Source organism: Podarcis melisellensis (assembly GCF_964234715.1).
Source record: "Podarcis melisellensis genome assembly, chromosome: 1".
Classification (NCBI taxonomy): Eukaryota; Metazoa; Chordata; class Lepidosauria; order Squamata; family Lacertidae; genus Podarcis; species Podarcis melisellensis.
Window position 1 is genome coordinate 32,867,502 of NC_138528.1, and position 25,675 is coordinate 32,893,176.

At 43.5% G+C, this 25,675-nt stretch overlaps 2 long non-coding RNA genes across 3 annotated transcripts in view; one reads left to right on the plus strand and one right to left on the minus strand.

Annotated features, from left to right (window-relative positions):
* The window catches only part of LOC309373014, a 50,598-nt gene extending 41,732 nt beyond the window's left edge, over positions 1–8,866 (plus strand). Inside the window, exons 2-3 of one of the 2 annotated variants that reach the window (XR_014169758.1) lie at positions 5,901–5,967; positions 7,586–8,866. This is a non-coding gene — a long non-coding RNA (uncharacterized lncRNA). The remainder of the gene's footprint in view (positions 1–5,900; positions 5,968–7,585) is intronic. The other variant, XR_014169759.1, reaches the window with a different exon arrangement.
* The window catches only part of LOC309372832, a 485,159-nt gene that overhangs the window by 321,741 nt on the left and 137,743 nt on the right, over positions 1–25,675 (minus strand). The window lies entirely within an intron of this gene.

Here is a 25,675-nt window from a genome sequence, read left to right on the forward strand (position 1 = left end):
CCACCGATCCAAGTCAAGCCACAACACCACAGTGGGCCCGCAGCTGAGAATTATTAGAAGCTATTTGAAGCGATAATGAAACAGCAGAAGCAGCATTGTTAAGGACGATATAATGAATTAATCCCATGAAAGCCTTTAACGCTCCCAAACAGAGGCAGTCATGGGAAGAGCTTCATCTGTTGAATTTCCGCCAGCGACACAGCTGTAAAATTCACAAAAATCCTCCCAGGAGGGGGGGGAGGGAGGGAGGTAATAATCCCAGTGAGCTTCCAAATAAATGAACACATAGCCTGGAGATGCGTCAGTGGAAGAAGATGCTTCATAAGAAATGCAGCTTGCTTATTTAAAGGTACTTTTTCAGGCTCCTTGCCAATATTTTTCTAAGAGCTGCTCCTTGAAGTAGCAGCCTGGAAGTGAAATATCAACTAGGCAGAGCCCTCATATGGCTGTGTATGCACGCTTTGTAATAACTGCTGTTACCCTGATTTTTTTTCAAGAAATGTCTCCAATGAAAGCTCAATTTTTAATAGCAATGCAAGCTTGTTTGTTTCCATGATTGCAGCTGTAAATAAGAAAACAACATTGCCCCGGGGGCACTGATGGAAGGGGGGAGGGGAAGCATTGTTTAATGTGGGTTTTCTTTGGAAACCCAGCATTCCCCCCCCCCCTTGAGGGCAATGTGTAGACAGGCTATGCAAATTACAGCTCCCCCAGCACAGTGAGAAAGGGGCCTCTCTCCATCCAGCTCATATTAAGGCAGCCTGAAATGGAGATTAACAAGCTTGGTAATTAGGCAAGCTGAAAGCCTTCCTAACACATTGCACCTTTCCAAGGCTGTGTGTTGATTATTATTACCTCAACACAATGGCCTCCAAGTACAGTTCAATGATTTAAATATAAAGCACAAACTAGGCACCCACCTTTGCACAGGTTTGGTAGAGGTATGTGGCTGAAAGAGCAGGCTGGGCTACCCCCCCTTTTTTTGCAAAAACAAAATCAGTGAAAAGAAGCATTCTATTTGAATAAGGTATTAGTGGAGCTGGACAGCAACTATCTCAACAATATTCCATAGTATAGGGGTTGCTATATTTTTTTCTCCGAACCTGGAAGACCTATTTTCACAGCTGTGTGATGGGCAAAAATTAAACCTCTTTCTTCACCAGTCCATCTCTCTCTCTCTCTCTCTCTCTCTCTCTCTCTCCCCCCCCGAAACTCACCTGGTGAATTTCCGCTTGATGCAATTAAAAGCAGCAGAGCCTTGCTGGAATAGAGTGGCAACTCTTTTTTTTAGATTGGGCAAAGGTGTAGCAAAGGAATGTTTCCATGGAGCTCTTGAACCCATTGATTGGTCTACAGATGCCCTTCAAATGGCCTTTTGGAAGACTCAGAGTTTTGTTGGTGCTATCCTGGATCTGTCAGCTGTATAAGAGACAGTGAAAAATGTTCCACACAGGCAGAGTGCTCAATAACAGTTCCTCACCATCCTGGAAAAAAGTGACAAGTGGAGTGCCTAAGGGTTCTGTCCTGGGCCCATTGTTGTTCAACATATTTATAAATGCTTTGGATGAAGGAATTGTGGGGATGCTCATCAAATTTGCGGAGGACACCAAACTGGGAAGGGTAGCCAATGCTGCTGAAGACAGCATCAGGATTCAAATTGACTTGAATAGATTAGAGAAGTGGGCCAAAACTAACAAGATGAATTTCATTATGGACAAATGTAAGGTTCTACACTGAGGCTGCACAAATATAAGATTACAGACATCTGGGCTGCCAGTAGTACATGTGAAAAGGATCTTGGGGTCTTAGTAGACCAAAAGATTAACATGAGTCAACAGTGTGATGCAACAGCAAAAGAAAGAGCTAATTCTATTCTAGGTAGCATCAACAAAGGTATACAATCCTGATCAAGGGAAGTAATAGTGTTGCTCTGTTCTGGATTGGTCAGGCGACACCTGGAATAGTGTGTCCAATTCAGGGCACCATAATTTAAGAAGGATATTGACAAGCTGGAAAGTGTACAGAGAAGGGCACAAAATGATCAAGGGTCTGGAAACCAAGCCTTATGATGAACAGTTGAAGGAGCCTGGTATGTTTAGCCTGGAAAAGAGCAGATTGAAAGGAGATATCTTAATCATCTTCAAATATCTCAAGAGCTGTCACATGGAAGAGGGAACAAGCTTGTTTTCTTCTGCTCTGGAGACTAGGACCTGAACCAGTGGATTCAAGTTACAAGAAAGAATATTCTGACTAAACATCAGGACGAACTTTCTGAGAAGAGCTGCTTGACAGTGGAATGGACTCCACCAGGAAGCTGTGGACTCTCCTTCCTTGCAGGTTTTAAAGCAGAGGTTGGATGGCCATCTGTTATGGATGCTTTAGTTGAGATTCCTGCATTGGAATGACCTCGGGGTCCCTTCCAACTCTACAATTCTATGATTCTATAATTCCCTGCATTATTTGGCTTGGCTGGTTTCTTCCAGTCATTTGGAACTCTGTGCTCTAGAAGCATTTTATTTTGCTGCAGCAGAGCTGATTGCTTGTTGGCGCATTCTATTTTAGGCTCTGTAGGCTGACATAGTGGACAGCTGATGGGTGCATTTGTTTATTTCCAGCCTTAAGAAAAACACCAACCCACATGATTTCCCTACATGGTTACTCAAAGCAAGAAATAAAAATGCACAAAACTACAGTAACTAACAATGGAAATCCTGCAATCAAAGAGAGTAAACAACCAGCAAGGAGTAATAAAATAAGTCATGCCTAAAAACAACCTCTACTGAACCAAAAGCCTTATTTTATGAGGTTTGCTAGAGCTCTGAAGGTCAAAATGGAGCTGGCCAGATGGGTTAGATAGTTCCAGATCTGTCAACAAGTTCCAGATCTACCAAATAGTTTATTTAAATATGACATCCTCTGTTAAAAGGTGATGCAAGAGGTTATGGAAAGGGCCTTGCGTTTTTCTTATTAAGAGATGAATACTGAGGGGAAACAAGAAAGGGGAACTTTGTGTGTCCAAATGGTGTCTGAGAGTGGCTCGAGAAAAGTTCTTCTCCCTCTGTTATAACACTGAACCGTGTCAACCTCCAATGAAGCTGAATGTTGGAAGATTCGGGATGGATAAACAAAAGTACTTTTTTCAAGCAGTGCAAAATGGAACTTCCTCCCACTAGAGAGGAACTTAAATGTCTTTAAAAGGAGATTGGACAAATTCGTGGAGGATCGGGCTATTGATGACTGGAAACCACAGAAGGGGAGGGTGCTCTTGGGCTCAAATTCTGCTTGCTGGCTTCCCAAAGGCATCTGGTTAGACTAGATGGGCCATTGGTCTTATCTAGCAGGCTGTTCTTATGCAGGCAGCCAACCACTGAGACCCTGTAGTTGCCTCATGCTGCTGTGGCCTGTCTTCCTCTTGAGGTGGGTTGCCTGCCCAGGTCATGTGCTCCTAATCAAGCTATTCTCCCCTCGCCCTCCCCTCCCTGAACTTCTAATTAAATGTAGCAGTCTTGAGAGATCAAGCCATACATCCCCCTTTTAAAATCACACCCTGGTTTGTATTGGCTGCTGCGCAAGGCTGAGAATGGATATTACAGCTTTTTATGATATAATATCCCCTTAATTGGTGCTTCATAGGGCTGCGCCTGAAATTCTTGTCCATTTCATCCTAAAACTCCAGCCTGCGATTTTCTCCCTGGCCTCAGCGTGCTGGAAAAAGCCATTCAGAGGCAACAAGGCGACTGGTATTGCACAATTCCAAAGTACCTTAATGTGTCAAAAATGTTTGGGGGAAGAAAGCGCCACTGTAAATGCAATCACCTACATTGGTGTCCCCTTTGTCAAGCGAGAGGCAAAGTATTGCTAATTGTCCTGCGTTTTAGCAGGGTTTTTAAAGCATTATGTAGTAAGTACACCGAAGGGTCAATTTGTGAAGTGAAATACTTAGCATGCAAAGCGTCATACAAGATGCTGTGTAATACTTGACCTCTCAGCATAATAAATGTAGCAGTGAAACGCTGTGCATTCAGCCGGGCCTGAATAGAGCCTCCGCAGAGGAACAAAACCAGAAAATGTTCTCTTCATTCCCTTCCCTTTTTTTCCACTAAGCGAAAATTATTCTTTATAATGGCCATTGCAGCAATTAGCCAGCATTTCGGAGGGTGGGGGGGGGGGGGGAGAGAAAGGGAGAGAGAGAGAGAGAGAGAAGGAGGGAGGGAGGGAGATGGCGAATAAATGTGCAGAAATAGCAAATTTCTTAGTGGAAGCGGGAGTTTGTATGGAGGGCTGCAAATTACTTGGAGGTATGTGAATAATGGTGGCCCGAGTTCTCCCTGCTGCAGAATACGGTGTGGGTGGGTCTACAGATTTCCTCTTTGCAGCAAAATGTTTAGACATTTGACTATTTTAATTTTACTCACAGTCTGGCTCAATTGACCTTGTTTCCCCCCATTGATCATTTCTTGTATGCCTTGGAAGTAAGCGTGCACATGACCGGGGGGGGGGGGGGCTTCCAATTAGAGCCGTGTGTGACATGCAAGTACAATCAAGGGCTGTCCACTGAAACTGCTCCAGGATTTTAAATCTGGCTTCCCGGATCAATACATTTTAATAATTCAGCATGCTTAGCGAGCAATTGCAGGTCTTTGCAACGGACTGCCTAATTAAAGTTTGATTTATTTTATTTTATTTTTTTAAAGTTTAACTTTCCGAAAGTTTACCTTCTCAACAACAACAGCAACGTAAAGCCCAGCTTCTTTATCAAAAGCGTGGGAAGAGGCACAACCACCTCTCGTTAACTGTATCATCCAGACAGTGAGCAAAATTTTGGGAAGTTGCATTAAAAAATGTTGTGCATGCACAGACACACACACACACACTCAAAAGTTTGGCAAGTCCCTGGTGGTTTGGTGCAGTTTCTTTTGTCTCTGCGAAAATAAAGGAGTTTCGTGCCCAGCAGCCGGTGCAATGCATTATTGCTTCTGAACAAGGATAGATATCAAGCGTTTTCTTTAAAACTACTGTATCATTTATGTGTAAGGCATAACTTCGTTTAAAAACAGCTAGTTCTCTACTTTAATCTCTCCCTCCCCCTTCTCTAATTGCCTCTGCTAATGAGTTTCAGCAGTTGCCTCTAACAGTAGTCATGTGGGGTGATGGGTGTTCTTCCTTACAAGTAGTTATTTCACCTAATGCAGATGTGAATATCTGCTTTTTCAATAATATTGAAGTCCTTATCATCTAGAGTTCAAGGATTGCATAAGATTTAATGGACAATTCATTTAGTGTTTTCCACATGGCTATTTACAGATATGCTAGGGGTTTTTTGGTTGGTTTGTTTTTTTAACAGAAGGTGGGTTTGGAATAAAGCATCTCAGCGTTATTTTTTATAATTTAAATTTTAAAAGATTCTGAACTCTTCAAAAAGACAAAGCACAAAGAAAGTTCCCACGCCTGCAAAACCACAAAACGGTTGGAAATAGTTGAAAGCAAAAATGGTTGAAAGCAATAGAGAGGTTTGATTAGGATCCTCTGCTAATATGGATTTCTGTGCATTGCATATTTTAATTGCAGCTGTCTCCGGTGAAAAGGGTTCTACGTATACTGATAAACTTGTTGTCAATTATTTGTGTTTCATTTGATTCATCATGTGTTTAAGGGTGATTTTATAAAGGATAAATGAATGGTCTGTATTACTTGGTGAAGAGAAGGTTCCCTTCATTATCAAATAATGTGAACTGTATTCAAATGCTTTAATATTTTAATTAATCAATTCCTTTCATGGCAGCAAATGCAATTAGCCAAAATATTCTATGCACTAGACAATTCTACAAAAGACTGGAGAACCTTACAATCAAAATGCTTTTTCAGCTGCCTAAGGATAATCATCTTTTCTCCCTATCTAGTGTAAGTTTATTTCCAGAAGATAAAACAAGCATTGGCTATGAATGGAAGAGAATTTGGCACCGGAGAGTAAGTATAAAAAAGTATGACCTAACATTTGACTTAAAGTGCCCATAAAACATGAATATCCAGTGAATTATGAAACTTCCATAAGGTAAACATGGAACTATCTTTGCCTGAAGAGCTACAAAAGCCTAGATCTTAGCATCTTCTGAAAGAAGTCTGTAAAGGTACTGTTCTAAGTGCATTCACTTGGAAGTAAGTCTACCTATATTTCCATACAAGAGAATAGTCAAGGTGCCATACTATGGTAAGAATATACAACTAGGGAGGCCTGATGCAAAAGAGAACAGGGGTCTTGCATTTCTAACAGTTGTGCAGAGGAGGGGATTTTAGCAAGCTGGAACCTGCTGAAATTCCTCCCTCTGTATTAAAGATGCAAGTGGAGTCCCATCCTCTTTTTATTTTTATTTTTTTGCATCTGGCTATCCCAGATGCAGCAACAACAACAAAGTAGCTAAAGTAGAATCTTAAAATAACTGTGAAAACAAGCAACACCAGTAAGACGGCAGCCATGGCTATTCCCTAAATTGGGTGCCACCACCAATAACCACATGTCTCTCATTTCCACAACAGCCACAACAAGGGGGTTTGTTTACACATCACAAAAAAAGGTTTCCACAAAATTTGCAAATGCTAATTTATATTTAAGATGGATATCTTACAACAACAACAATTTATTATTTATACCCTGCCCATCTGTCTGGACCCCCCCCCCCACCGGGTGGCTTCCAACAGAATACTAAAAACACAATAAAAGACCAAACATTAAAAACTTCCTTTAACAGGGCTGCTTTCAGATGTCTTCTAAAAGTCAGATCATTGTTTATTTCCTTGACATCTGATGGGAGGGCGTTCCACAGGGCAGGCGCCACTACCAAGAAGTCCCACTGCCTGGTTCCCTGTAACTTCGCTTCTCGCAGTGAGGGAACCACCAGAAGGCCCTCGGACCTGGGCCTCAGTTTCTGGGCTGAACAATGGGGGTGAAGACGCTTCTTCAGGCATACTGGGCCGGTGCCATTGAGGGCTTTAAAGGTCAGCAGCAACACTTTGAATGTGCTCGGAAACATACTGGGAGCCAATGTAGGTCTATCAGGACTAGAAATAGAATACAACTCATCAAAGTGAGGAAGACAGGGACCAGGAAACCCATTGGTCTGGTGTCAAGGTGCTAACGGTTGATAGGCAAGTTGACACCTTCTTTAAACTTGATAGCTCTCTAATCCTTTAAACAGAGGACTTCCTCAGCCATGCCTAAGTTGGTGGAGAGACAAGAAGAAAAGTCTCAAAAATTATTTTCACTAATTTTAATATATTATTATATTGTAATCTGCCCTGGGATCTTATGGTGAAGGGTGGTTAAGAAATTCTATGAACCAGCCAACCAAAGACCTGGGAAGAGGTGATTCCTGAGTTTGAAATGAGTCAGCAAGATTCAGCCGCTCCCTTTCCATGCATGAGAGGGAAATATTTTGCTTCTGTATTGTGGCTGGGAGGGAAAGCATTCCATGCCTTCCATGGGCAGTGGCCTGGATGCTGAGACCAAGGCACAGCTCCAAGTCACTGGCTGTGAGCTCATCCAGGTCACCAGGATCCTGCTGAGGCTCCCTCTGTGTTTTTATTGCAGCTTCTCCCTCCTGCCTGGTGGACTCGACTAGCTCCTCTGCTTGCTCCCCTCAGAAGCTGACTCCTGCTCTGACGCCATGTCAGTCAAGGTGTGGCTGAAGAAGATGGAGCAGCTGCTGGAGGATGGCCTGCAGCACAGCAAGAGCATCCTGAGCATGGAGTGGCTGCTGGACCTCCTGTCAGCCTCTGCAAAGAGTGCAGTTGCAACTCATTGCTGAAGAGGGAAGACGTGTCTCTCCTTCATCCAGTGGGAATGGACCTATTGATTATTGACAGCAATGTGGGTGAGTTCCTCAGCATCAGTGCCTGAGCAGGCTACCTGGAGTTAACCTTCACCTTCCCACTGATGTGAGAGCCCCACTATCTCCATCATGGCCCACGACCTGAGGACCCCAGCTGGTGCAGCTGGGTTAACAACAGGCATTATGTGTATTTTATGAGTATTTTAATGAACTGAATAAAGTTCAGTTCAGATCCTGGGGGCATGGAGAGTGAACTTAACAGTTAATATAAACTTAAAAGCTTCCTCTTTTTTTAGTTGCTATTTTGTTAATGTTGTTAATACTGTTTTATGGATTATAAATGCCCTACTGATTTGTTAATGATATAATATGACTTTGCTGTAATTGTGGTGTATTTTTTAGTTGATGCTGTTAATAGTGTTTTATAGATTGTAATTGTTTTATTGATGATTTGTTAATTATTTTATATGATTTATGCTGTATTTGTGATGTTCTGTTCTGTTATTTTTATTTATTATTTCTAAGTCACGTTGAGATTCCTTTGAATGAAAAGTGGCATAGAAATACAATAAATCAAATAAAATATTTTTTCCAATGAAGTTGTTGAACAATTTCTGAAAAATACGATAGAAATGCTGTTTTAAGATCCAAAGGGCTATCATGTTTTGTGATAAGGCCTACTTAATGAAATACTTCTTTCCAAAAGAGAAAGATTTTAGGGCACTGCCACCACATGTGGATAAATGAGTATTTATTGTTGAAAGTTTTTATGCCACTCTATATATTTTCTGTCATGCCGAAACTTAACAGTCTAAAATAAGTGAAATGATCTGTATCTGCTTTCTAAAATTAGTAAACATTTCCCTCCATACTTGCTTGTGGTTTTTAAAACTCAGTTATTGTACATTGGGTTTTAAAAGTCATATGCTCATAGTATATGAAAAATACCAAGACTTAAGAATATATTTACTTCACCACCAGTTGCTTATTAACCTAGTCCTCTCTGCAATGTGCAACAATGCTACAAAATTAAAGCACAGATCTGATAAAATAAAATAAAATAAAAAGGAAATTGGGTAAAATATATCAGAAAAAAATCCCCCTATACATCATTGTGAAATTCCAGCCTGATAATGTAAATGTATTTGGTTTGAAAAATTCCATTTCCTCATATGGCTCACCTTTTTTTTATTTTAGCTGATACTTAGGGAGTAACTCTAGTCCCCCAGAAGAAGCAGTTGGCATGACAGGCTGGCTTTGCTTACCTGACTTCTGACTGGTGACATCAGTGCTGCACACTGGGAGGTAGAGGTAGAGGGGTGAGGTGGTGAGCCAGGTCAGTGTAGTGCAAATACAATGGATGAGTCAATCCAGTATTCCTGGTGGGGCATTTGTTCTGTGCTGACCTCCTCATCACCTTGTCTCTGCTCCTCTACCTCTGGGGAGCAGTGGCAACACAGGTGAGTGTGTCATCACTTCTTGGCACCTGCAGCTGGCTCCCAAGTAGGGGCAGCTGGATCATGTGCACCTCCCTCTCCACAGGTAGATAAAAAGACCTGTACCCACAAGGCCTCCTTGCTGATGTGGTGAAAATCTCAGCTGCCACCACTCCTCTGTCAGAGGATGGTGCTCCAGAGATGGTAGGGTCTGAAAAGGAGCATGTTGTTGGCAAATTGGGGGAGGCCTTGAATCTGTGGGATCCAAAGATCTCCCATTCCCCTGGCATGCTCTGGCAGGGATACAAACTATCCTGGCCCTTGAGCTGACATAGTTATTTTCCATTCCACTGAACCCAACGGGATGGATTTATTTAAAAAAAGGTTCAATCGAGAAAGAAGAGAACCAAAAAGGTAAAAAGTCACATTTCTACCTGGGTCAGGGTAAGGCCAAGAGGGCTTAGGAAATGACAGTTCCTCTGCCATGGTGTCTTCCCACTAACATCTGAATAAGCTTGGCCTGTCAGTGTAAAACTCTATGATCCTAGGGATAAAAGGTAAAGGTACCCCTGCCCGTACGGGCCAGTCTTGACAGACTCTAGGGTTGTGCGCTCATCTCACTCTATAGGCTGGGAGCCAGCGCTGTCCGCAGATACTTCCGGGTCACGTGGCCAGCGTGACAAGCTGCATCTGGCGAGCCAGCGCAGCACATGGAACGCCGTTTACCTTCCCACTGGTAAGCGGTCCCTATTTATCTACTTGCACCCGGGGGTGCTTTCGAACTGCTAGGTTGGCAGGCACTGGGACCGAACGACAGGAGCGCACTCTGCCGCGGGGATTCGAACCGCCGACCATGCAATCAGCAAGTCCTAGGCACTGAGGTTTTACCCACATCGCCACCCGCATCCCCTAGGGATACTAAGGAGTAAACCCACCTGGATTCAGTGGTGCTTACTTCTAAGTAAACACGCTGAGGACTGCATGCAAAATGACCAGATCTTTATAAATGACAGAGATAGCATTTAGGATAGAGCATAATGATGCTCATTGCGGTTGTTGGTGTAATCCCGGAACGCCAGAATATTTTGTATTAATTTAAAAATTCATTAAAAGTCCTCTCCATGTCAAGGTGATGCAGCAACCACCGACAAAAGAAGAAGGCCACATTTCTGCTTTTTTTTTTTTTTGCCAATTATTGCTTGTTGTCATTGGGAAATGTTACAGTAAGGCTGCAAGTCTTTTCCTGTTCAATGAGTTGGAATTAAACATACTAATTTAAGGTCTCTTTCAAGTATTTTATTTAACTACTTTGGCCTTTAATTCTTTTATGCGGCATCATTTAATGTAATGTTATTTATATATATGAAGCACGTTATACTTATTAACCAATGTGCAAAAATCTAAAGTACAGATTTTATGTAATGGGCTAATTACAGGACTTTAAAGCCACCTACTGAGTTTTGCTAAGCATAACAACAGGTTCACTGAACTGGATAAATTTATTCAAACTTGTGGAAATGAGCCCCATTCTGCATGCAGCCATACTGGGAAAACACACAAATTATTCCTCAATACTAGTTTAATGGGTCAAACAGTGAACCTGAATACTGAACATATATCTGCATCTTGAAACAGTGGAGAAGCTATAGGCCCTTGAAGAGAAAAGAAAGTGCCTATTCATGGCTTCTTCCTAATGTTTGTAAATAATTTTCTCCCGAAACAAAAATAGTTGGAACAAGGACAGCACTGTTCAATGGGGTGGGTCCAAAGAACCAGGAAGTGCTGCTTTTCTGCAAGCCCTTGAGCATGAGTTTGTGGAAACGTTCGCCAAGCACCACAGCCACTTTGGAAGCTTCTGCAAGAGGTTGCGCATGATCTTGGCACAAGGAGACACTGTCCACAAGCGGAAGGGTGCTTTTAGAGCCAACCCAATGCTTCCAGCACTAGAAGAACCATTTGAGGGGATAAATAGTTTTATTATGCCTTGTCATAACTATAATAACATAGGAAGAACCTGCTGAATCAGGCCATGGAACTAGAGCATAGCCAGGACGGCTAGTAGCCATTGATACAGCAGCATAGCTAGCCACTCGGGCGCCTGTGCCCCATGTTAGGATTTTTATCAATCCGAGCTGCTCCAGCTAGTGGTACTGTTGTACAGCGGTACCTCAGGTTACATACGCTTCAGGCTACATACGCTTCAGGTTACAGACTCCGCTAACTCAGAAATAGTACCTCGGGTTAAGAACTTTGCTTCAGGGTGAGAACAGATATCGTGCTCCGGCGGCGTGGCGGCAGCAGGAGGTCCCATTAGCTAAAGTGGTCCTTCAAGTTAAGAACAGTTTCAGGTTAAGAACAGACCTCCGGAACGAATTAAGTTCTTAACCTGAGGTACCACTGTACTGTGTTTTGTACACTCACATCATGTGAGTGTCTGAGTGAGCATGAGAAGGAAGTCTGAGTACTGTTGGAAGTTAGTTTCACTTCTGAAAGTGTCGCAGTTTCTGTACTGGTGTTGAAAGAGCACAGACATGATGATGGAGTCTTTGTATTATAGACTGTAAATAAAGTAGTTTTAGAGCTACAGACTGAGTCTTTCTTCTGAAATGATATGCCAGAAGACGAGTGTGCTCCTCCCAGGAGAGAGGGGTCGCTTATCACCGGTCTCTCTGGACTGAGGGAGATTTACAGCCAGGGAGGACCATCAGAGAGACACCCCAAAGACTTGGGAAGTTGGCGGCCTTCCTCGGTGTGTTTCCAAGCACAGGGTGAGCTGTCCACTGGGCACAGCGAGCCTGCGTAGGGTGTGCAGAGGCAGAGCCTGTGTGGCGTCCACTCTGCCCATCGCCTCCCCTTCAGCTGCAGGCACCGTGCTGCCTGAAAAGGTGGCATGGGGTTCACATTGCCCACCGTTTCCCCCTCACCTGTAGGGCGGTTGAAAGGAAGGTGGTAGGTTGTGGGAGTCCCACACTGCCATTTTGGGTGGCACGGTGTCTGCAGGAGTCCGAGCCACCACGTCACTCCCAGGGAGTCGCCACAACACTCTCAGGAGACATGTGGGGTGCATATGCTACGCTAGTGCATTGATAGCCTTCTCCTCCATGACTTTGTCTAATCCTCTTTCAAAGCCACCCAAGCAAGGTCACAATCAGTAGTGGTTGGGGCAGCACAGGCCTTGTGGCATTGCACACCTGCCTTCTGAATAACAGAACAGGGGAAAAGGTTTGTTGCGCAAGCAGAAATCCTTGTGCTGATGGAACTACTGTGCTGGTCCCGGGGGGAAGGTTACCGTTGGCGTAGTCAAAGTCCGGTCCTGGGTCACTAGCCTGGAAACAGTTCACAAGGAGCAGGGCGAGGTCCGAAGCAGGAAGCCGGGCGGGGACAGGAACACTGGAGGGTCAGGTCTGGGTCCGGGCAGGAACAGGTACTCAACAACGACGTTGCTCCCGCAACCTGGGACCGGGCTGACTGGCCTTTATCTTCTCTGAGGTCAGGGGCGGTCCTGGCCCCCAGGAGACCCGCCTCTCCTGGCCTTAAGGCGAGCACTCCTCCTGGGAGAAACCAGTTCCCTTCGCCTCTCTGCCCTGAGCCTCTGCAGTTCAGGAGAGGCTGAAGGGTTACTGGACCCAGGGGGAGACTCACCTGTAGGCACTGAGTCCTCAACCACCTCTGGAGCCAGAGTGGATTCACCTGGTGTCTGCTCCTGAGGATCCGGCACAGGTGCAGGCGCTTCAGAATCAAGGCCCTGCCCCAGTTCAGCTGGCCCTGGAAGCCGGGACTCCTGTGCAGGCTGGGATTCCTCCAGTTCAGCCTCTGAATCGGATTCCCAGGCCATCACACCTACTTAGCAACACACACACCCCTGCTTAATACATCCCCAGACTCCAAATGCTGTTGAACTGCAATTTCCACAATCTCTGGCCAGTTTAGCCAACAATCAGGGACGATGGGAGTTGTAGTCCAACAGTATATGGGGACCCAAGGTGGAAGAATACAGCTTCCAGAGGGATATTCAGTTCTTGAGGGAAGCCTTCCAGGAGGTTTTTTAGTGAGAGAGTGGAGCCACAGCCTGGCAGAGGAAGCCATTGAGAGCAGCCTGCAAGGCAGCTAATACAATAGAGGCCTAAGAGAGAACAAATATTAAAACTACCATCTTGCTAAATCAAGGAAGTTACATTACACTGAGTACTTGGGCATCTGTCTTCATTGGCGCGTCTGAGAGAACACCCCACAACCTATTAAATTACAACAATTATAAATTCATCCCACAGCAGCTTTGATCACCGGAGCCAGACCAAATAAAAGAGATGTACAATAGTGCTGAAGGATACTCAGGCTTTGGCAAGTATCTAGGGAAAGAGGATCCTACAATGGAGGGGGTGCCAATGGCAATACTTTTCTATAGGGCCTTTGTGGTCCTAGCTTGGCAAACAAGGATTGAGCTCAAGAAGGCACCCGTATGGGAAAAAGCAGTCTCTTGAGTAGGCTGGACCCGAGCCCAGGAGATCAGCCACACTGAATGACTTGCATATTCAAAATGGTCGTCTGGGCAAAACTCTAGCGCTCACAGGATGGTGAAGATGGTGCATGTCACGGCTGCATATATGTGAAATAACAATAGGTGTGATCCTTCCAGATTAGAGTCACACTGTTCCCAACATGAGCAAATTAAAGGTGCATTGAGCTCTCCCTTTGAAATCAATGGGACTAAAAGTGTGTGTCTTTGGCTAGATTGCACCTAATCTGTGTACGCAATAGATAAAATCACATTAAGCTCAAAAGAGACTGAAGAAGATGTTAGGCTTCTGATATATTATGAACATAACATAAGAGGAGCCTGCTGGATCAGGCCAATGGCCTATCTTGTTCAGCATCATGTTGTCAGATGCCTGTGGGGGAACCCTCAAGCTGGAACTGAGCACAAGAGTACTCTTCCTTCTCAGTGTTTCTAGCAAGTGATATTCAGAAGAATTATGTAGGCAGAGCATAGCCATCCTAGGGTTGTCATGCATCTGGGATTTCCTGGACACATAGTTTTTGGAGATCAGCACGTCCATCCAGGCAGATTTTTGCATTTTGGATTAAATGTCTGGGTTTTGGTTTTTAAAAAATGTTTTTGGGTTTTTTATTTTTTTTGTGGGGCACGTGCATCTCAGAAGGCTCTGTGCCCCGGAACAGGAAGCAGGCATCAGGTGTCCTGGAATGGCCTGCCGAGAGTCGTGCTAGGCAAGCAGGCATCAGGTGTCCTGGAATGGCCTGCCGAGAGTCGTGCTAGGCATGGTGTTCTTCCTGGCCACCGCCTGGCGCAGCCTTCCTGGGGGCTCACTAGGCCCTGCACTGGTCCTGGCAGTTGCCTGGCCTTGCGTGAGCTTCCCGGGGCCGCCCAGCCTCCCATCGTGAGCAGGAGGCTGAAGACAGCAACGGTATGAGAGGGGAGGGAAGAAGGGGGAAGCAGGCAGGCGAGGAACGGGTTAGCAGCAGGAAGGGGGAGAGTGAGGGAGATGTGAGATGGTGTGTGGGGGTGCCCCGATGGTATGTGTGTGTCCGGGTTTTTGATTCCTGGAATATGGCACCCCTAAAAGACGCCTGCTTCTTGGGAGAAAAGCAATGACAACCCTTGACAGCATCTTGAAAAGCAGAGACATCACCTTGCCAACAAAGGTCCGTATAGTTAAAGCTATGGTTTTCCCAGTAGTGATGTATGGAAGTGAGAGCTGGACCATAAAGAAGGCTGATCGCCTTCTGTGGTTATCTTGAATAATCTACTTAGCAGCTGACACTTGTCTATTGTGAAATATACTCAAGCATCTGCTTTAGGGGGTAATTAAGAAGTGCTCTATAACCCTGTTTGCTAAAGATGTATGCTTTATAAGTATTGCTTTATGTTATACACATGATTTGGGGAGTTCTTGTTCTTTAGAGTGAGGAAATGCAACCCCCTTTTGCTGCTACTCCAATCCAGAAAAAAGGAGTTTTAAACAAGGAACGTGGACACTTGGCAGCCTCCAAAAACACCCAAATGGTGCCCTACATCTGAGGTAGCTAATCAATGCTGTGTTTGCACATACCATTAAATATATTATACTAAGTTTAGATTTGATTTCTATGCTTCTTTTATACAGTGAAAAGGGAATACATTTGAATTCATGCTGATACTGAAAACACGTTCCTAGCTCCGAGTTTCTTGGGTTTCAAATCATTTCCATTAACAAACAGCTATTTGCCCTCTAATAAAATATGTCATTATGCTTTATTCACATCACACAAAAGAATCACTGAAAAAATCGCCCCAATGATGGCCAATAATTACACATTTGGCTCCTGTACGAGAAGTGAAGAAATCGGTTCATTGGGGAAAGCAGGTGCTGGGGCATCATGCTAATAGTCAATATGTGCCACACTAATTAGCCATTGCAATTGCTAAAATTAACAATTAGCTAACATGCAATTCTCATTTTGCAGGCTGCAGTTTACTTTGGATAATCCTTGCATGTTCTTAGCAATTATTCTGACAGCTTTCCCTTTTTTAAAGGTCTGAGCACAGCTTTCACATTTGAATCAAGTCTGCCCCAATGTTCAACAGGCATTTAAGAAACAATGGCTTTCCTTGGCAATTTCGAAGGCATACGCTGGAAGCTTTTTATTCATAACTTGATATTGTGAAAAATATGAATCTTGGATAAGGGCTAAGATGTCTTCATCTCATTCACAAACCAGCACTGTATCAGGAGAACGGACACCTCATCCATTGGGCTGTCACTGCTGTTGTTTTAAGGACAGCAACTTAGTGAAAAAGCTGTCAATTCAGCAAGACAAATCTTCAAATATCTGAAGGGCAGTTACATAGAAGATGGTGCAGGCTTGCTTTTCTTCTGCTCCAGAAGGTAGAACCCAAACCAATGGATTGAAATTTCAGGAAAGGAGATTCCAACTAAACATTAGGAAGAATTTTCAGACAGTAAGAGCTGTTTGATGGTGGAACAGACACCCTCTAAAGGTGGTGGACTCTCCTTCCTTGGAGGTTTTTAAGCAGAGGCTGGATGGCCACCTGTCAGGGATTCTTCAGCTGTGATTCATAGAATCATAGAATCATAGAGTTGGAAGAGACCACAAGGACCATCGAGTCCAACCCCCTGCCAAGAAGGAGACTCCACCACACTCCTTGGCAGCAAATTCCACTGTCGAACAGCTCTTACTGTCAGGAAGTTCTTCCTAATGTTTAGGTGGAATCTTCTTTCTTGTAGTTTGGATCCATTGCTCTGTGTCCGCTTCTCTGGAGCAGCAGAAAACAACCTTTCTCCCTCCTCTATGTGACATCCTTTGATATATTTGAACATGGCTATCATATCACCCCTTAACCTCCTCTTCTCCAGGCTAAACATGCCCAGCTCCCTTAGCCGTTCCTCATAAGGCATCGTTTCCAGGCACTGCAGGTGTTGAATTAGATGACCCTTGAGGTCCCTTCCAACTCTACAGTTCTATGATACTATTATTCTAATTCGATTTGCTATTTCTATACAATCTCCGTGCATGTCTACAGGGGAGTTTGCTAATAGCTCCATCCAGGGATCCTTTCCCCTGCACAGTTACCAGCACATGAAAAAGATGTGCTCCCAGACCCCCACCACTTCTGTTCATTGATTTAGCTAACGTATACCAAGATATCTTGAAAGGGTTTAGAGTAAAGCGTCATAGGACTCTAAAATAACAAAGAGTCATGGGGCTGTCTCCAATGAAGTCATCCCTGTTCATGCAAGGACTTCCGCCAGCACAGCAGAAATTCTTCTCCCTTGTTCTCCCCCTGTTTCCTCCCAATCTGCTCCGGAGAGATTGATGGGATAGAGCAGATTTGATGGGTGTATGGGGAGATGAGAGCAAAGGGAAGATCAATTATGGAAGATGAAGTTCTGAAAAGAAAACTCGGGCAGAAAGTTAAGTTCATCAGGAAGTAATTCAGAAGGACGTGAAGCTGGATCTGAATACAATGCAAAAGCTCATGCTTCCTCTCTCTCTGGTCAGGGGAAGTTCAACCATTAGGTGGCATGAGGAGGCCATCTCTTCCTGGGCATGGTCAGCCAATTGGTGCCAAAGAAGGATAGAACTTTCTTTATGTATGCTACAACAGCAGCAAGAATACCCATTGCAAAGTACTGGAAGACACAGGATCTACCCACTCTGGAAGAATGGCAGATGAAGGTGATGGACTATATGGGACTGGCAGAAATGACTGGCAGAATGCAAGACCAGGGAGAAGAGTCGGCGGAAGAAGATTGGAAGAAATTTAAAGACTATTTACAGAAATATTGCAAAATTAATGAATGTTAGAATGATGTCGGACAGAAATTAAGTGGTTTCCAGCTGTAATGCTTTAAGAGAATATGGGAAAAAAAGGTTTAGAAATAGGTTAAAATTTATTGATAAGGATTTGCTGAACTAACAATTTGAATTGGAATACAAAAAAGGGAGGTACGAGGAGGTCTGGGAAATAAGTTAATGGAAAATAAGTAATGGAAACTCTGTGTGTTTTTAATTATTTTCATTTTTGTATTTTTGTTTGTTATTTTTTTCTTTTTGATTTTTATTGTATTACTATTGAAAACTTTAATAAATATTCTTTTTTTAAAAAAAAGAGGAGGCCATCTCAGCCATCTGATGCTGGGGGCAACGACAAAGCCATGTGTATCACATGGCCCGCTCTATGCTCCCAAGTTAGGAGTGGTGGAAAGTGATGTCCCATCACTATTGCTGAAGTAAAATTCAGCTACTGCATCAGTCAGTTATTGTATGTGAACTGAGAGTGCAATGTCGCTGTTCTGCTCAAGCAGCAAAATCTCTTGGATTAGCCTTGCCTCGGGTGGCCTCAGTGATAGCAGTAAGTAGCTAGAGGGAGGGGTCTTCAGTATGGAGCTGTGTCCAGGCATGACAGGGCCCTCCACAGTGTTGAGATGGGATGTGCTAAATGCATGCACCCCAATAACCCAGGTGGAATTATTGGGTTGTAGCGCATGCTCGTCATACTCATTGAGTAGGCCACTGAACTTAATGGACATGACTAATTTAGACCCATTAATTTTAAGGGGTCTACTCTGATGATGATGAGGTTTAAAGGAAACAAAAAACACACTTCTGGTGATAATGGAAGCTATCTGTGGTAGGGAAGATTAGTGAGAGATGGGTGAAGATGTAGGAGATGACACTGCAAGTGTAGGAAAACACAAATATATATATATATATATATATATATATATATATATATATATATATATATATATATATATTTCCTGTGGCAACTTCCCTACTCACAATATGTATAACAGTTATGCCACCACTCTCCAATGGTCTTTTTGGAGCCTTTTTGGTGGTGGCACCTCAGCTCTGGAATCCCCTTCCTTCAGAGATGTGACTAGTGCCTACCATTTTAATCTTTCTGCGCTCATTTGGTTATTTGTCCAGAATAATTGCATTGATTTTATTTTAGTATTGGCTGGTTGCAATTTATCTGCCTTGTTTTTTCGATAATTATATCATGTATGGGGATTTGTTTTAATTGTAACCCACTCTAGAACTGTATTTGCAATGGAGACTGGGTAAGAAGTGTTTTAAATGAAGAAAAAATATATATCTGCCATCTGGTGGTCATATAGAGACTCTCCATGCTCTAAATGAATATGGTTTTTTTAAAAAACCCTGGGGCATCTAGTATTATCTCTTTAACATCATCTTGCATCCCAACAAGTTTCCTAGAATTTTTTCAAAACATTTTACAATTTGGGATTTTATTGAATGATTTTATAATCCCCCCCCCACCCCCTGTTCACCAGCAAATTAGTTAATGCAGGAAGGCTTCAAAGAGTACAGCCATGTTTGCCTGCAACAATGGACCATAGTTTTAGTGCTGCATAAAGTATTGGGATGCGGGTGGCACTGTGGGTTAAACCACAGAGCCTAGGACCTGCCGATCAGAAGGTCGGCGGTTCGAATCCCTGCGACGGGGTGAGCTCCCATTGCTCAGTCCCTGCTCCTGCCAACCTAGTAGTTCAAAAGCACATCAAAGTGCAAGTAGATAAATAGGTACTGCTTCGGTGGGAAGGTAAACGGTGTTTCCATGCGCTGCTCTGGTTTGCCAGAAGTGGCTTAGTCATGCTGGCCACATGACCCGGAAGCTATACACCGGCTCCCTCATCCAATAAAGCGAGATGAGCGCCGCAACCCCAGAGTCGGTCACGACTGGACCTAACGGTCAGGGGTCCCTTTACCTTTACCTTAAGGTATAGGGACCATGTAGCCCTCCAAATGCCATAAGTTTACAGTTCCTATCCACCCCAGAAACATCTGGAGGGCCACAGGTTCCACACTGCTGTGCTGCATCACAGCCTGAATGAGCATGAGCAAACTATTGGAGTCACATGCTCCCCCTCTTCTCAACTCCTTCCACATGGTTGGGAAGAATACTTTGGAAGAACTTGGTTTCACATTTACTGAATCCATGCTAAGTGATGCATTCAAAGCAGGGATCTTGGTTTAAACCCATTTTTTGTTTAGTTCCTTTTACACTGAAAATGCCTAGTTAAAAATTAGTGCTGACCCAGGATTCACTGAAAGTGGAACAAAACTCTGCTGAAGGCCCCATCTTGGCCACACAGGAGGAGAAAGACAGGGGAAGCAATGCTTTGCTCAGGCTCATTTAAGTCTCTGTCGGGCCAATTATTTATCCAAGGTGGTCCATGTGGTTGAGCTGCTTTCTCTAAAAGCCCATAGCCACCAAGTGGACACTACCCAAAGGCAGTTTCAAGAAGTCTCTCCATGGCTGATCCCTACATCTTTAAAGAACCTCCTCTCTCCTCTGCTAACCCAAACATCATTACCATCCACAGGAAACCTCAGCTGGGCTGCTAACTGGACACACCTGGAATCTCCACAAGGCTCCAATATGGAGCTCAGAAGTGCAACCACAACTCTTTTCTTTAGGCAGTGAAATGCTGTGCAATCCCCACTCTGGATGTGTAAGTGCACCTGCATGTATTTGCCTGCAGATCCATGTTGAATGAGTGGTATACACATAAAAAAATGAAGTAAACAAGTGTGCAAACTCTTACAAAAGGAGGCGGCAGAGCATGGAATTCTGTGCACATGCGAGAGTTGCCTCCATGTTTTCTGGCTGCTCAATCCGTTCATTTCACACTGAAGAAATAAGACCGCAGGGAAGGGGAGAATGGATTTGCTGGCAACTGCAAAAAGCTTAAGGAAACTTTTCAACACATTCAAACCTAGGTATTTGCTGAGGCACGTGAATATACTCAGACAAAATTCACCAATGCAAAGCAGTCAGCATTTGGGCTTTATTCACAGCAGGACTAGATAAGCCAGGTAACTGGTGCATTCAGCAGATAACTGCAGCCTCTTGAGGCTTTATATATGGAACAATAGCCAATAGAAGGGAAACTGTGAATGACCAATCAAAAGAATGCCTTTGCAGCTGGGGCCAGTAGGGCAAGCTCACAGACTATAAATGCCATGGGTCAGAAAGAATGCGGGACCCAAGAAAAGAGTTGCCCCCATATATCCTTTAACTATCCTATTTAGTAATCAGCAGCACAGTCCAATTAAATAAAGAAATAATAGGGTATGTTTTTTATAGATATTTAGTAGGTGTTTGTGGGTACATCTACCATAGAAAATGTATGTAATTGGAGAGTGACAAAACAAGGGAGCAAAACGAATGGTGTATGTGGCAACACAGAACATTGGCACCTGTAAAATACTTCCCATTCAATTCTGGACTTCTGGACTCCTTTGCAACTTTGTAGGTGAAACTCACGAAGATCTAGAAATTCAACACGTTCTTCGAGTTTCAGTATTTACTGTTGTAGTCTTGGAAAAGTCTCAAGGCACCAGTGTTTTGCACTTTGCATTTAAAACTATGGAAGCCACAACGTGGATTTAAAAAATAAAATTTTGACAGTCGGGAAAAACAATTCAAAACATTTGTCTGCCTAATAAATACTGCTCCTAAAAGGAACATGTTTCCCATTTGAGAAACATCCCCCCAAATCATAACTTTACTCAAACAGATAGCCACCTTTACACCGTCACACCATAAAGCACTACCACTTTAAACACTCAAAGAATAATGAAAGCTGTAGTTTGTTAAGGGTGCTGAGAGTTACAGTGGTACCTCGGGTTACATACACTTCAGGTTACATACGCTTCAGGTTACAGACTCCGCTAACCCAGAAATAGTACCTCGGGTTAAGAACTTTGCTTCAGGATGAGAACAGAAATTGTGCTCTGCCGGCACAGCAGCAGCAGGAGGCCCCATTAGCTTAAGTGGTATCTCAGGTTAAGAACAGTTTCAGGTTAAGAACGGACCTACAGAACGAATTAAGTACTTAACTAGAGGTACCACTGTATTAGGCAAGCCCTATTCCCCTTCCAGAACTACAATTCCCAGAGTGGTTTGATCATCAATCCCTCTTCACAGGGAATTATGGGAAATGTAGTTCAGTGAAGGGAAGACCTAACAAACTACAGCTCCCAGAATTCTTTGGGGAAAGTCGTGACTGTTTACAGTGGTATCACAATGTTTTAAATGTATGGTGTGATTTTTTAAAGTATTAGGGTATGAACTTTAATAGAGCCCATTTCATCAAATGCATGAAGTTACCACTTGGTAGATTAGACAGTGTTTCCCAACCTTGTGCCTCCAGATGTTTTTGGCCTACAACTCCCATCATCCCTAGCTAGCAAGACCAGTGGTCAGGGATGATGGGAATTGTAGTTCAAAAACAGCTGGAGGCACAAGGTTGGGAAACACTGGATTAGAGGGTGTGTGTGTAAAAGAGTAGGGCTTTATTGCAAAGAAATACAGGGGTGACAATGCAAACTAAGCACAGTGATCAGGGCCACAGTACTAATATTAGTATTAATTGCAGCTAAGACCATCATCTTGGCATGACTGAGAAAATTAACACCTTTAGTGCAACAAGTTAACTAGTTCTTCATAAGTGTGTAACTCTTTAAAGCACTACAAGGATCTTAATTGTTTTTGATGCAACAGGCTACCAAGCCACCCCTATGGAAATTGCTTATTCAAAAATTAATTTTAGGATGTTGGTACGATGGGGTTAGTTTAGCACTTCCAAAAGATTTCGAAGACGTATCTGCGGCAACATAATTCAGCCTGCATCTGAGAGGAAAGCTGTGTACTGTATATATTTTGGCTTGTACACAGTCTAGTACCAGACATTTTATCAATTAATATGCACAATCCTAACACTACTGTCCGGAAGTCAGTGTGGTTGTTTGCATACCCAAAATGGCACCAACCATCCATAATGACCAGGCTTTGCATCCATACATATAAGCGGGCTCAAGGAAAGGATGGTCTGCAGGTGTAAGGTTTTAAAAAATGTTGAAGAAAAACACTAAGGAAGGAGGCTGCAGCCCAGTCCAGTCAGAATGGGAAGGGCCTTAGCTCTGTGGTAGAACATCTGCTTGGCCTACACAAAGTCCCAGGTTTCAACTCTGGTTCCTAAGGCTGGGCAAAACTCCTGCCCCAAGTCCTAGAGAAGCACTCTGGTCAGTGTAGACAACACTGAACTACCGGTATATAGACCAGGGACGCCCAACCGGTCAATTGGGATTGGCAGGTCGATCCCCGGGTGTCATTGGTCGATTTCGGGTTCCCTAGCTCCGCCCCTCGGCTCTCTTTCTGTGTATCATTGTTTTGTCAAATCAGTTTCTATTCATGTCAATGATTTCTGGTTTATGATAGGCGAGTGATCCCCCTACCCCCTAAAAAAAGCTTAGCAACTTTGGCTCCCCCCGCAAAAAAAAGGTCGACAACTTTGCCCCCCTCTCCCCCTTGGATGAGTAGATCATGGCCAGTGTTTTTATACTGGGAGTAAATAGCAGTCTCTTGGGAGTTGGATGTGCCTGATATAGACCGATGGTCTGGCCCAGTGCAAGACATCTTTCTCTGACAGCATGCTCAGTGGGCATGGGGTGCTGACTTTCTGGTAGGACAGGATGTGAAAATCTGGATATAAGTAGGGATGAAACGGTGTATCATTGAGGAGCACATGGTTCACTGACTGAAACACTGAATAGGAGCACCGCAGACTGCGACATTTTGTTGCGGGACCTACTTTTTCCAGTTCAAAACTGTCCAATGCTTTTACTAAATAACAGGCACGCTAGCTGGGGGGGCTGAGACACTTCGACCTCCCCCTCAAAGTTCTTAAGGAGGAGACTAGGCCCCCTAAATATTGAGCAGTAACGTCGGGTGTGATGTCAGCATGTTGTGTGATGTCAGCATGTCATGTGACATCAGCCCCCTCAGTAGCAGGGGCAAGCCAGCGCCTTGGCCACATAATGTGTACAACTCCTTGTTTTGACAGTATTCTGTACAGTGGCATCTCGGGTTACAAACTTAATTCGTTCCGGAGGACTGTTCTTAACCCGAAACCATTCTTAACCTGAGGCGTGCTTTCGCTAATGGGGCCTCCCACTGCTGGCGCACCACTGGTGCGCGAATTCCATTCTCATCCTGGGGCAAAGTTCGCAACCCAAGGTACTACTTCTGGGTTAGCAGAGTTTGTAACCCAAAGTGTTTGTAACCTGAAGCGTTTGTAACCCGAGGTACCACTGTATATTAAAAGGAATCTGCAAGAAGAGGAAGAGGGAAGAGGGAAGAGGGAAGAGGGAAGAGGGAAGAGGGAAGAGGAAGAGGAAGAGGAAGAGGAAGAGGAAGAGGAAGAAGAAGAAGAAGAAGAAGAAGAAGAAGAAGAAGAAGAAGAAAACTTAATTTGGTAATTTGACTAATGCAGAGATGCATATTAAGCTCACCCGAATTCTGATGTGAATGGAGCTCAGCACAGGTACCTCTGCAGTAGAAGACTGTAGAACCCACATCCCTTTCATCTCCACCAGGCAACACAATGGACCACAATCTGACACAACTGAAAGAAAGTTTTTTTTTTTTTACTTTTAAATGAATAGAGAAGCCTACATTTCCCCTCTGAATTCTATTTGCAGAACAGATAAATTATGTACCCAAGATATTATTAAGACTTCATTTTATATATAATAGTGATTTGATTACTGCTATACAATACATTGTGCAGAATGTTATAATCTCAATTTGCGAGCTTGCAAAAGAAAGTATATTGCGGCAGCTAATGACTTTGGTAGTGAAGAGTAATAGATACAGCACATGATCCTGAACACTTAGCAAGGGGTTCAGACAATAGCAAAGTGGAATAAGTTGAAAGCACTTAACTTGTTACTGCTGTGATGGATAGGAACGAAAGCCCTTCATTTAAAATATTTTCTTGGCTCAACCTGAACTTCCTTACATAATCCTTTTCTTCAACATAGTTCAAAACATTCGGGAATAAATATACTCCTAATAAGGCAAAGAAGACTGTGTTTATGGACTAATCACATTCAAAATCCTGTGATCCTATTATAATTGAGGGGTAGGAATCCCTCTGCAAAGATTGCATTATGAGCATAAAGCATTTGCGTTCCCTGAAAAGATGCTTTTTCCAATTTGGAATAAACACTGAATTTGAGAACAGCAGAGGGTTGTGTGTGTGTGTGTGCTGGATACCTTTGTCTAACTATAACTAGGCTTAGCAAAACCTTATACAATGCAAGGCACAAGGCAGTTACACCTAGCAGTGGTTTCTATTAGGATAATTTGACTGCTGCTCTGGTACAGAAGACATATTACATGATAGCAAATTTCATGTGTTTCAATTTATCTTTTACACATTCATGCAGAGCCAGTGTGATGTAGTGGTTAGGGTGTTGGACTAGGACCTGGGAGATCAAGGTTCAAATCCCCACTTGGTCATAATGTTCTCTGGGTGACCTTTGGCCAGTCACTTCCTCTCAGCCTAACCTACCTCACAGGGTTGTTGTGGAGTTTAAATGAGAAGGTGAGAACCATGTATTCCTCCACAAACAACTTGGAGAAAAAGATGAGATACAAATGCAATAAATAGACATGCAACCTGATGCCATAAAGACTTGCAACAGCTGCTCATAAGATCAAACATGCAGGTCTCAGTACCACTGCACGGAGACAGAGAGATAAGTCTTGGCACAAGCTTTCATTGATGCTGGTGTACAGTGAATTAGACCAATGATCTGTATCAGGCAGGGGAAATGGGTGCAACACTAGGTAGCTCTGATCAAAGGTAAGAGATGCATGGAGAAAGTCTCATCAGTCAAGAAAAGCTCATTGTACCAATAGGCCAAAAACAAAACGAATCTCCTGTTAAACAGAACTTGCAGCTTTGGTGAATTAGATTGAAGCAATCACTTACAGTTTCTGGAGTTCAAAGGTTTTATTCACGCAGTAAATATTTCCAGGATGAGTGGAGATGAGAGAAAGAAAATAACAGA